The sequence below is a fragment of the Cervus canadensis genome, chromosome 15, assembly GCF_019320065.1.
Source record: "Cervus canadensis isolate Bull #8, Minnesota chromosome 15, ASM1932006v1, whole genome shotgun sequence".
Classification (NCBI taxonomy): Eukaryota; Metazoa; Chordata; class Mammalia; order Artiodactyla; family Cervidae; genus Cervus; species Cervus canadensis.
This window is the reverse complement of record NC_057400.1, coordinates 17986116-17999488: the sequence shown is the minus strand read 5'-3', so window position 1 is coordinate 17999488 and position 13373 is coordinate 17986116. Positions and strand designations below refer to the sequence as shown.

Here is a 13373-nt window from a genome sequence, read left to right as displayed (position 1 = left end):
GAGAGGTTGGTCTCAGCAGTGAACAATCACTGTCCCTGTCAGTTCCTGTCGCCTTCCCCTTCCAGAAGGCTCCTGACTTGAGGGGAATGATGAATCCACGGGCGGCTGTGTGATAGAAGAACCAAACTGACACAAACTGGGCCAACAAAGACTCTTGCTTGGTAATAAGCTGAATAAAGATGCTGAAGGGAAGGAAGCTTCTGTCATGCTGGGTTCTTACATTTTCTAGAGTAAGGAGCAGACAGTCATTTGGGGACTGTATATCTCCTACTTGGAAGAGCAGAGGTTCAAATGACACCTGTTAGAATGGGTAGAATAGCAGGGATACACAGAGAAGCAGAGCTGGGAGACTCTCACTGACTCTGAGAGTTGAAGCAAAGCCCCTCAGCTCCTGTTTGCATTTCTAATTCTGACATGTACACTTGGACATCTGTTGAGATTTCATGTTCTAGTTTCCCAACAAGCCTCTTTTTACTTATTATCACTCTGAAAGCTTTATAGAAAGAACTCTGATCCTTGAAAACCAAAACAGACTGGATTAGAACAATATAGTACAGGCAAGGTACACCATTTTTTAAAGAATCCATTGACTCGTAGTTAAATTAAATGTTTCCCCAGGTCAGTGGGTCTCAAACATTAATGTGTCTTAAAATGATTTAGGCAGTTTGTTTAAATAGGAAGATTTGGAATTCTCAATCTTGACTTCAAAATCGGAATCTCTTAGGGTTTTAACATGCATTCCAGATAATTCTGAGCTAGAATTATATTATCCAAACCTTCAGAAACCTAACTACATTCTAACTATTCTAAGTTTTATCTCTGAATCAACTGAGGCCACTGAAAGACTGCAATGATTATACTTTTGCAATTCAACATTATGCCCTTGGTTGTATATTAAAAAGACTCTGACTTTATTGCATTTCCTTAGATATTTTGCCTCAGTTGGTGACCTTGGTTAAAGTGCGGAGTTCTAGTAGGAAAATACTTTTAGGAATTAGAAATCCAATAGCCCTTGCTTCCCTTAAGATACTCATATAAACTCACTGAAATATTAATAGCCAAAACCCCAGACTTACTAGACAAAAAATGAGTGACTGAATGAGTGAGCAAGTGAATTAATGAATAAAAGAGATGGGATATGTTTCCATTTTAACCCCATCTTCCAGGAAACCTACAACAACTGATTTCCAAATTCCCACATCTTCTATTGCCAGCATCATCATGTGTTACAAAAGAAATTTAATTGCAAAGGCAGATCATCATTCCTTTTAGTAGTCTGTTAGGTTTGCTGAAGCAAGTAAGTTCTAACTGGCATCCATTTATTTATCAAAGATATACTGAATTTTATTCTGTTAAGTTTATTACCAGGCACTTTAGGAATAGACACTGAAAAGGGTTGAGCCTTCGCAGACTTCATGTTTCTTCAGAGGGACACGAAACACATTTACCAATAGTGAGAATGCAAGCCATTCAGACAGTGTGATGAGACTCAAGAGTGAGAAGTGATTATTTCCAGCAGGATGATCAGGTCAAGTTCTATGGAGCAAGCAGGGCTGTACATCTAGTAAGATGGGCAATGAATAGAGATGAGGAGAAAGATAATCTAGACACAGGAAATTCTAACTTTCCTTACTACCTTTTCTCATAGGTCCCTGCATTTCTGCAGAGCACCTACTGTATTTTGTAACTGCACATTCATCTAGGCAACTATGTGTTCAATGCTTCTATATTCCTCCACTACTCAACACTACCCACAGGACAGGGCTGTCTGTGTTTCACTCACCACTCTAGGTACACATGCACACAGTACCTAGCACAGTGCTTGGGACACAGTGATTGTTCTGCAATTATTTACTGCTGAACGAATGGCTAAGAGTCTAGGATTCTACATGGTTTGCCATTTATTTGTTTTGAAATCTTTGGATCCATATCTAAGTCTCTGTTTCCTCCTGTGTAAGATGGGGTGGTAATAGCCCTTTCCATATAGAATTGAGGTAAATATTTAAAAGGACTGTACATGTCAATAAATTATAGCTATTTTTACTTTTATAGGAAGAGGCAGTGATATGAAGCAAAACAGTGTAGGAGCTATAGATTTTAAGGATGAGTATGAATTTATCTGGCTTTTTTTTTTTTCCCTGTAACTTTACAGGATCACTAGGCAAAGCAATGTAGCAAGTTTGATTTAAACTGGGTATTTCCCAAAGCAATCTACAGATTCAATCCAATCCCTATCAAGCTACCAACAGCATTTTTCACAGAACTAGAACAAATAATTTCACAATTTGTATGGAAATACAAAAAAAACCTCAAATAGCCAATGAGAAAGAAGAATGGAACTGGAGGAATCAACCTGCCTGACTTCAGACTCTACTACAAAGCCACAGTCATCAAGACAGTATGGTACTGGCACAAAGACAGAAATATAGATCAATGGGACAAAATAGAAAGCCCAGAGATAAATCCACACACCTATGGACACCTTATCTTTGACAAAGGAGGCAAGGATATACAATGGAGAAAAGACAATCTCTTTAATAAGTGGTACTGGGAAAACTGGTCAACCACTTGTAAAAGAATGAAACTAGAACACTTTCTAACACCATACACAAAAATAAACTCAAAATGGATTAAAGATCTAAACATAAGACCAGAAACTATAAAACTTTTAGAGGAAAACATAGGCAAAACACTCTCTGACATAAATCACAGCAGGATCCTCTATGACCCACCTCCCTGAGTAATGGAAATACAAGCAAAAATAAACAAATGGGACCTAATTAAACTTAAAAGCTTTTGCACAATGAAGGAAACTATAAGCAAGGTAAAAAGACAGTCTTCAGAATGGGAGAAAATAATAGAAAATGAAGCAACTGATAAAGAACTAATCTCAAAAATATACAAACAACTCCTGCAGCTCAATTATAGAAAAATAAATGAACCAATCAAAAAATGGGCCAAAGAACTAAACAGACATTTCTCCAAAGAAGACCTACAGATGGCTAACAAATGCATGAAAAGATGCTCAACATCACTCATTATCAGAGAAATGCAAATCAAAACCACAATGAGGTACCATCTCACGCGGGTCAGAATGGCTGCTATCCAAAAATCTACAAACAATAAATGCTGGAGAGGGTGTGGAGAAAAGGGAACCCTCTTACACTGTTGGTGGGAATGCAAACTAGTACAGCCACTATGGAGAACAGTGTGGAGATTCCTTAAAACCTGGAAATAGAACTGCCATATGACCCAGCAATCCCACTTCTGGGCATACACACTGAGGAAACCAGATCTGAAAGAGACACATGCACCCCAATGTTCATCACAGCACTGTTTATAATAGCCAGGACATGGAAGCAACCTAGATGCCCATCAGCAGACGAATGGATAAGGAAGCTGTGGTACATATACACCATGGAATATTACTCAGCCATTAAGAAGAATTCATTTGAATCAGTTCTAATGAGATGGATGAAACTGGAGCCTATTATACAGAGTGAAGTAAGCCAGAAAGAAAAACACCAATACTGTGTACTAACGCATATATATAGAATTTAGAAAGATGGTAACGATAACCCTACATGCAAAACAGCAAAAGGACACAGATGTACAGCACAGTCTTTTGGACTCTGTGGGAGAAGACGAGGGTGGGTTGATCTGAGAGAAGAGCATTAAAACATGTATATTATATGTGAAACAGATCGCCAGTCCAGATTCGATGCATGAGACAGGGTGTTCGGGCTGGTGCACTGGGATGACCCAGATGGATGGGATGGGGAGGGAGGTGGGAGGGGGGTTCAGGATGGGGAACACATGTAAATTCATGGCTGATTCATGTCAATGTATGGCAAAACCCACTACAATATTAGTGGTTTTAATAATAAAGTAATTAGCCTGCAATTAAAATAAAATACAAAGTTAAAAAAATAATTATCTGGGTATCTTGACTCAGTGTCTGCTCCCATTGAACCAGGTGACCAGGAGTGCTTCCCTTGAAGATCCCACTGCTTCTTTTATGAAATAGGACTAACACAGCAGCTGCTCCTTTATCATGAAACTGTCCTGATGGTCAATGAGAAAGGACAAGTGAAAGTCCTCTGGGGCAGATCTGTGCTGTACAGAGCCTGTGCCATAGGTTTGAGGATATCGGGCTTTGAATTCTTCAGTTGCTAGTAAACAAGCAAGATAAGCTGTGCCCCTGTGAAAACAGGGCTTGTTGTGGGATGGAAACAGGCAGTCCCTTAAGTCAGAGAAATCTCACTTCCAACCCTGGCTCTGCTTCTGACATGCTGGGTAACCTCAGACCAGTTACCTCATCTTTTTAAGCTAGGCATTCCTCACCTGTCAATCACATACAATTGAATCTACCTCCTGGGGCCAAGGGTTTCCCAGGTGGCTCATAAAAAAACAAACAAGACAAACAAACAAAAAACAAACAAAAAAGTCCGCCTGCCAATACATGAAATGTGGGTTCGATCCCTGGGTCAGGAAGATCCCCTGGAGAAGAAAATGGCAACCCACTCTAGTATTCTTGCCTGGGAAATACCATGAACAGAGGAGCCTGGTGGGCTATAGTTCATGGAGTTGAAAAAGAGTTGGACAGGAATTAGCGACTGAGGACACATGCATGCCTGGGGCCACTGGAGGAGACAAAGATAAATCTCAGTAGAGATACTGTGAACTCCAAGTTCCTGTAAATACACATTTATCTCTGGTCCAGAAAGAAGAGTGAGTAGGGGGTAGGAGGAAGAGTATGGACTGAGAAGGCCTCCCTGTCAGCTCTTATATTAAAATTATCTCATAATTTTATCTCATATTATCTCAGCTCTCAACTAAAATTTCCTCTGAGTGGGGGATGCAGGTAAAGCCAATTACAAGCCCTGCCCTCTAAGCAGCATTTCTCCTTCTAACCCAAAGGTGTTCTTCCACAACTGGATGATCATAGGGCTCTAGGGAATTGTACTAAAATTTTTTTTCTTTTTGCCAAACCTGATTTTTTTTGCCAAATCAAATCTATCACATACAGACTTTTAATAGGGACAGACAGAAGGTGCCAATTTTTAAGGAAACACAGACACACAGGCGAGGAAAAAAATAATTAATGCATCTCTCTTTTTCCTATGTATGAATTGAGGGAAAGTGTCTTTTATGAATTTTATCAGCAGAACCCCTTGCTTTGGCAGGAGGATGATTGAGAACTGTAATTTCTACAAGCCTGGGTGTCATTTCTCCTGCTAAATTTTCAAGAATATTTATTGAGTACCAGGTTAGGTAGTGATCTATGGGCTTTAAATTATACACTAAAGTGGGCACAGCCTCCCCCAGTGGAGCCTATAAAAACAAAGGCACCTATACTCTGGGTATTGGGTTGTGGATTGGTATGTATATGTGAGATATACATCTTATTTTATCAAAAACACTTGGAAATAGAAAACATCCAAAATTTATAGGGGTTGTAACTTAGATTTGGACTAAGTCACTTTCTTAAAGTAGCCATTAGATCATTATATTGCCTTCAACCTTATTTTGGGGGCTGGTGTACCAGGCCCCATATCTTTGATTATGCAAACACCATTACTTGGGTGTAAATAAGCATTCCATCTTCTATTTTCCAGGAGGACAAAAGCTGGTGCACTGGGATAAGCCGGAGGGATGGGATGGGGAGGGAGGTGGGAGGGGGTTTCGGGATGGGGGACACATGTACACCCGTGGCTGATTCATGTCAATGTATGGCAAAATCCACCAAAATATTGTAAAGTAATTAGCCTCTAATTAAAGTAAATAAATTAATTTTTTAAAAAAGTATGTATGAGCCTATGGGTAGAAGGAGGGGGCCATATCTGCATGAAAAGAATAAATAAAGACAGAGGTTGATGCTAGTATGCCTTTGAGTGGACAGAATGTGACTTCTGATGGATCTGACATTCTGAATGACCAATACCTTTTCTCCTAATTGGCCTGGACTAACTTAACAACCTGTTAGTGCTTTGGCTTCAATTAATTGGAAGCAACATCTTTAGGAATTAGAACTGGTAATGGGAAAGATGGAGTTTATTCACTCATTCATTCAACAACACTTACTGAAGGCCCATGATGTGCCCTCTGGATGTTATAATCTGTCCGAGAAAAACACAGACAGGAAATAAGTGCCATAACACTAGCACGTGGATGACGGGACACTGCAGGGTAACAGCATAATGAAAGACATTACCAGATTTTAAGGAACTTACATCATCATCACCACTGACCTTTCTGCCATGTGTCCCAGTCTCATTTAATCCTCATAACCAGGCTATGAATTGGGTGTCGATATTATCTCATTTTAGAAGGGAGAAAGTTGAAACACAACAAAACTGAAAGTGAGTCTAAAGTGACTTGTACAGTAGAAACTGGCATGGAATCAAGGGAGTCTAACTTGAGAGTCCATGCTCTTAACTGCTATAAAGTACACCACCTGCAGATTGGAAAAAAACAATACTGTCATTGGTAATGACAGTAACTCCAGGAGGTCTGATGCAAGAGCAAAAGATCCCACCAAACGAAATGTCCTAGCAAATCCCAGCAGTAGTTTGCCTTCGGTCTTCCAGTTACCATGACACTGCTCACCAGCTTGCCCCTTAGAGAGGAAGGTTAAAGGAGTTCCCTCAGCTTTACATTATTAAAATTACTATAAATTTACAAATAATCACTAGCGCCATAGTTTCTAGAAATATATAAGAAAAGCTATTTTGAATACGCCACAGTTTATCTACCAAACTGTCAAATAACATTACCACTTACATATTTTTACCTTCCATGGAAGTGATATACACATCTCAGAATCATCACAAAATTATCCACTGGCAATGAAAAGAGCAATAACAGTAATACAAGCAAAACAAGGGTGGCCATGAGCTGATGATCATTTTTACTTGGTGATGGCTGCATAAGACTGCATTCTATTAATCAGTAATATTTTCTATTAGCATTATATTAATTTTATTACCTGTCTGATATTTGTATTATTAAATGTTGAAACTTTAAAGTGAAACTCTTTAAAGGTAACTGGAGAGAAATTTTGGAAAATCAGTCCTGATTTGTGACTTTAAAGTAAAAACATTAAGTGTGATGGTTATGAGATCATTGGCCAAGATAATTAATTTCTAAAGGCTAACCAGGCAATTATCAATGATAGGCTAAAATGTATTTGAAGATACCCTGAAAGGATAAAGTACTAAATGAGTGTGTGTCATCCTTGCCCCATTACAGGTGTCACTAACGGTAGGTTTTAAAATTGCTAACGTCCCTTTAACATGAAGAGATTCTAATGTGGGATGAGATGAGTCTCAGACAGTTGTTCATTGAAAAACAAAACAAAACAAAACCTCACAGGTCTGAGAAATGAAAAGAATGTGATGGTCCCTCAGTCGTGTGCAACTCTTTGCAACCCCATGGACTGTAGCCCGCTAGGCTCCTTTGTCCATGGAATTCTCCAGGCAAGAATACTGGAATGAGTAGCCATTCCCTTCTCCAGGGGATCTTCCCAACCCAGGGATCAAACTCAGATCTCCTGCACTGCAGGCAAATTCTTTACAGTCTGAGCCACCAGGGCAGGCCTGGGTCTGAGAACCTCTACAATAAAGTGCAGCTACTATTAAGCAAATAATATTGGATATTTATTCAGGCATTTGCTTTAGTTTTGCTCCTTATTGCAAAATTCAGACTTAAATTGAAGAAAGTAGGGAAAACCAATAGACCATTCAGGTAGGAGTTAAATCAAATCCCTTATGATTATAGAGTAGAAGTGGCAAATATATTCAAGGGATTAGATCTGATAGATAGAGTGCCTGAAGAACTATGGACAGAGGTTCCTGACATTTTACAGAAGGTGGTGATCAAAACCAATCCCAAGAAGAAAAAATGCAAAAAGGCAAAATGGTTGTTTTTTGCCTTACAAATAGCTGAGAAAAAAAGAGAAGTGAAAAGCAAAGGAGAAAAGGAAAGATATATTGATCTGAATGAATGCAGTTTCAAAGAATAGCAAGGATATAAGAAAGCCTTCCTAAGTGATCAATGCAAAGAAACAGAGGAAAACAATAGAATGGGAAAGACTAGAGATCTCGTCAAGAAAATTAGAGATACTGAGGGAACATTTCATTCAAAGATGGGTCCAATAAAGGACATAAATGGTATGGACCTAAGAGAAGCAGAAAATATTAAGAAGAGGCAGCAAGGATACACAGAAGAACTATGCAAAAAAGATCTTCATGACCCAGATAACCATGATGGTGTGATCACTCACCTAGAGCCAGACATCCTGGAGGGCAAAGTCAAGCGGGCCTTAGCACGAAAAACAAAGCTAGTGGAGGTGATGGAATTCCAGCTTAGATATTTCAAATCTTAAAAGATGACGCTGTGAAAGTGCTGCAGTCAATATGCCAGCAAATTTGGAAAACTCAGCAGTGGCCACAGGACTAGAAAAGGGCAGTTTTCATTCCAATCCCAAAGAAAGGCAATGCCTAAGATGTTCTAACTACTGCACAATTGCACTCATCTCACATGCTAGCAGAGTAATGCTCAAAATTCTCCAAGCTAGGGTTCAGCAATATGTGAACCAAGAACTTCCAGATATTCAAGCTGGATTTAGAAAGGGCAAAGGATCCAGTGATCAAATTGCCAACATCCACTGGATCATAGAAAAAGCAAGAGAATTCTAGAAAAAACATTTACTTCTGCTTCATTGACTACACTAAAGCCTTTGACTTTGTGGATCACAACAAGCTGTGGAAAATTCTCAAAGAGATGGAAATACCAGATAAACTTACATGCCTCCTGAGAAATCTGTATGCAGATCAAGAAGCAACAGTTACAATCAGACTTGGAACAATGGGCTGGTTCCTAATTGGGAAAGGAGTACGTCAAGGCTGTATATTGTCACCTTGCTTATTTAACTACATGCAGAGTACATCATAAGAAATGCCAGACTTGATGAAGCACAAACTGAAATCAAGATTGCTGGAAGAAATATCAATAACCTTAGATATGCAGATGACACCACACTTATGACAAAAAACAAGGAGGAACTAAAGAGCCTCTTGATGAAAGTGAAAGAGGAGAGTGAAAAAGTTGGCTTAAAACTCAACATTCAAGAAACTAAGATCATGGCATCCAGTCCCATCACTTCATGGCAAATAGATGGGGAAATAATGGAAACAGTGGCAGACTTTATTTTCTTGGGCTCCAAAATCACTGCAAATGGTGACTGCAGATGGTGACTGCAGCCATGAAATTAAAAGACACTTTCTCCTTAGAAGAAAAGCTATGACAAACCTAGACAGCATATTAAAAAGCAGAGATATTACTTTACCCACAAAGTTTCATCTAGTCAAATTTTTTTTCAGTAGTCATCTATGGATGTGAGAGTTGCACCGTAAAGAAAGTTGAGCATTGAAGAATCGATGCTTTTGAACTGTGGTGTTGGAGAAGACCCTTGAGAGTTCCTTGGATTGCAAGGAGATCAAACCAATCAATCCTAAAAGAAATCAATTCTGAATATACATTGGAAGGACTGATGCTGAAGCTGAAACTCCAATGCTCTGGCCACCTGATGCAAAGAACTGACTCATTGGAAAAGACCCTGATGCTGGGGAAGATTGAAAGCAGGAGGAGGATGACAGAGGATGAGATGTCAGATGGCATCACCATCTTGAAGAACATGAGTTTGAGCAAGCTCTGGGAGTTGGTAATGGACTGGGAAGGCTTGGGTGCTGCAGTCCATGGGGTCACAAAGAGTCAGACATGACTGAGCAACTGAACTGACTGACTTGCTTTACAGACAGAAGGAAGAATAGAGAAATTAACAAGAACGTCACCAGTGGTTCTTGATTATTTGGCTAATGTTTTTACTGGGACTTAAAATTTGGAGAGTCCACAATAAGACCACAGCTTGATAGCTATTTGATTTTCTTAGAAGAATGTGGGACTACCATTAATCCTTTAAGGAGATACTCAGATGAGCAGGAGTAAAAAGACAGGAAGCATGACTAGTTACAAGCTGGAGATGATTCATGGCTTAAGAATACTCTTAAGTTGTAAGAAACTGGATCATAAACCCAGCCAGGACCAAATAAAACCTGATACAACTTATCCATTGCTAAGACCCAAATCACTCTGGGGACAGTCTGCCCTTAGGAAGCCACCTTGGCTTTCTGAGAGGTTTAGAATGGATTTGGTTTTGGAGCTATGTAATCATGTGATTTCCTTGGTCATAGAAAAAACCTATTAAATTGTAATGTCTTGCACTAGGATCCATGCATCGGGACATTTTAGAGATCTCTAAATGATCCCATTGTGTAGGCAAATTTGGGGGTAGGAAAGTAAACTCTTCTCATATTCATCCATCTTCACATCCTCCATCCTCAGTAGTTGAGTTGCCACCCTCATCCTATTCTCATCTTTCCACTTAGGCTAAATCACTTCTTTCCACCCCTTAACCCACCCTGCCAGTGTCCCCACCTTTTAGTCTGTCCCTAGTCTACATTTTTCACTTTATCAGGTCATTTCCTTGGTCAAAAATGTCTAACTTGCCCTACCCTTACCTATGGAGTTTTGTAATCAACATACAGGTATCACCTGGGAGCTTACACCAAGGTCTAATTCCAGGTCCTGTCCAGGTCTACTGAATTAGAACTTACATAATATTTTAATAAGATCCTCTGGGGACTTGTATAAGCATTTACATTTGGTAAGTATTGCCTTAAAACATTATTTTCCAAATTACATTTTGAAGGACATTCTCAAGGACAGAGAATCTACTACCTGGATTCAAAGACACACTTTCCTCTTTCTTTACAGCACATCTGTCCCTTCAAAAAATTTATTCAGTGACAACTATACCCTACACTATGCCAGGTTTAAATGACCTAGTGGTGAAGACGACAGAAGTGGTCCCTGCACTTGTGGACTTACAGTCTAGGAAGGCAACATTAGCATGAAGGATAAGTATAAGAGTATCATAAAGGGGATATGTAGGATGCTATGGGATGATCTAGTTAATGTGGATAGGGAGATGGATGGGGAGGGTCTAATGAAGTCAGGAAGATGAACATAACCTTCCTCAAAAAAGGCTGCTACAGCAGTTCCGTGCTGATACAGAGTTTGGAGGACCAAGGAGAGGCAGCTGAACACAGCTCCAGCACCCCACAAGGTAGATGCAGAGGCTTGGAACAATGACAGAAATACTTGCCCCATGCCTACTCCATTCAAGGCAGTGTGGGCTCTAAGTATTTTCCTTTTCGGTAGGTACAGTTATAAACCCTGTTCTACAGGTAAGGAAACTGAGGCACAGAGAGATTAAGGAATGCATCCACTGTCACGGAGCAAAACTTGGAGCTCAGCTCTAGCCATCTGCTTCCAGCACCTCTGTTCTTAGCTCTCATACTCCACCATGCTTGATCTGGGAAGAACATAGTGATTCAGGAAGCTGAAAAACAGGCTGTGTGCCTAGAGTTCAAGTAGCATTTGTTCACAGATATATGACCCTTTTTTTATCTTAAGGGTGAAACTATAATGCATCACCATTCAGCTGTTGACTTCTTAGAGCACAGATTTTTAGAAACATCCCATACTTACTGAATCAGAATTTCTAGCCATGGAGCTGAAAACCTGCATTTTCATAATGCTTCAAGGTGATTCAGAGTCAATACAATTTGAAAACCATAGAATTAACAGTACCAGTTCCTCCAATATCCTCCCTATCATAGTCTCCTCTAATTAACCCACAGTTATTTAATAATATATTGGTCCCAAAGTATGAACTAAACATCAGGGTAAATAGGATTGAAGCTGAAAGAAATCTGAAAATTGAATCTGTGCTTCTCCAGGTCCCCTGACTGTCTGGCTGTGAAAAGAATTATCTAGACTTGAAAAACTGGAGGCTAAAAAGAGACCACAGAGGCTTAGAACTATTTTCATTATAACGCCAACCATTTAAATAACTAATTGAATCTCTGGAAGTTGGAGTAAAATCTGAAATTGCTGGAAGAGCAATTATTTCAAATGGCTTATGACTCCTCCATCCTTACCCAGTGCGAGGAGAAGATGCTCATGAAGCAGAGAGAATTTTCTCAAAAGTACTAATAGAATGCATGCAGTAGCAGCAGCTAAAGTAATCTCTGGCCACCGGGGCACACAGACTCAACAAAACTAATATGCCTCCTTAAGTGTCAAGGGACCTTGACAGCTCTAACACCAATATCTGGCTGTCAGTAGGGTATTATTTTTAATTCAACCTTTTCCTTTCTTAAAGCCATTTAACAGAGGAATTATGCTAATCTCTTATGAGACAGAAACTAAAAGAAACAGCTGCATTTCAATAAACCTCCATCTTCATATATTATTTTATCTTCCTGCATTTCTTCAAGACTTATCTTTAAAAGCTTGAATGTTATTCAGGTACATTACTATTAAAATTTCAAAATCCATCCTCCTAGATGCTGCCTTTCAAATGGTTTAGAATAGAGATCACAGTTTTTCTGTGCCATTCTGTTTGGAAATAACATTCCCCTGGCTACTCCACAAACCCTGTTCATCCAGCTCAATTACTTTGAATTTTTATTTAGGAAAACAAGTTTTGGAGAGTTCCTAAAAGAAATTGCTGTCTCCACCCATCAAAAGATCAGATAAATATCCCACTGTATTTTCCAAGCTCTTCTATATTCAATATGTTTAGTTCTGATTCTACCCATAAGCAGCATTTACTGGATGCTACTCTGTTAACACTGTGACAGAAGATCATTAAAAAGATGAAATGGAACAGTCAGAAAAACTTTATGTGGGTACCTCACCAGTGCAAATAAGGCATTGATGATGATAACCTTCAAGAGCTGTCACTGCCCCTCTGCCAATCACGGAGAGGTGGTTTGAAGTGGCAGACAGATCTGTGTCAGTGTATGCTGTAACATCATGTCACTGCCGTGAAGATGTGTAAGTCAAAGAACAGCCGGGGGATCCTAGATGCACAAGGCTGGACTTCTGGGGAAGCATATTAATAAGCTCAGTATTTGTGGCAGGTTCTGTCCGTGCAGAACGGCATGCTTTCCTTTCCCTTCTTCCAGGAGGCTAATGCAGAGACACAGGAAGAGCCAGGCCCTGAATGAGAGGATGTTATTTCCAAGACAAGGCCAGCGGGGTATGAATGGGACCCACTTTGCTTTGAGCACTAGGGTTAATACTCTTCCATCCTTCCTTCTCCTGAGTGTGCCTTTTCTTACTCTGGCAATAGTGAGATCCATAGGACCCAAGATAAGAGTATGAGACTATGGAAAAGGGACCAAGTTATTAATTCCAGGTCTTAGGTCAAAACAGGGCCTTAGAACTAGGAGTTCTTGTAT

The 13373-nt window shown here is 39.6% G+C and overlaps 1 protein-coding gene across 1 annotated transcript in view; it reads right to left on the bottom strand.

Annotated features, from left to right (window-relative positions):
• Window positions 1-13373, bottom strand: part of THSD7B (thrombospondin type 1 domain containing 7B) — a 993808-nt gene that overhangs the window by 423369 nt on the left and 557066 nt on the right. The window lies entirely within an intron of this gene.